Consider the following 532-nt stretch of genomic DNA (forward strand, 5'->3'; position numbering starts at 1 on the left):
AATCAGCTACTGATATCATAACACTGCACTCACCTGCAGCCTGCAGCAGATGACACAAGTGTGCTTTATGTATGACAAATGATCCATCATTTGTATCCCATACCCTCCAATCCCACATCACCACAACCTTTGAAGAATGGTATCAAACCTGGAAGATTAGAAGGAATTCCAACAAATCTCATCATCCATCATTTTTACCCTACAGTATCTATTACCAATACTACTCCATTTAAACGTATCGAACAGATCCGCTACCTTAGAATACATCTGGACAAACGACTAACTTGGAATCCTCATACAAGACTGAAAATACAGGAAACTGCGCGTCGATTCCGACTAGTACAACACTTATAGACAAACAGTCCAAACATCCAATTAATTACCAAAAAACCCATTTACGTACCATGGTCGACATCCTACCGCAGCAGCCGCAGGGAGGAGGTTGGTCTAGCCCGCTTGAGAATAGGTCATACTCTCCTCACGCACTCTCACCTGATCAGAAAACTGCCACCTCCAACGTGCAAATATTGTC

This window comes from Halyomorpha halys, unplaced genomic scaffold, assembly GCF_000696795.3.
Source record: "Halyomorpha halys isolate HHAL.00 unplaced genomic scaffold, Hhal_1.1 Scaffold558.1, whole genome shotgun sequence".
Classification (NCBI taxonomy): Eukaryota; Metazoa; Arthropoda; class Insecta; order Hemiptera; family Pentatomidae; genus Halyomorpha; species Halyomorpha halys.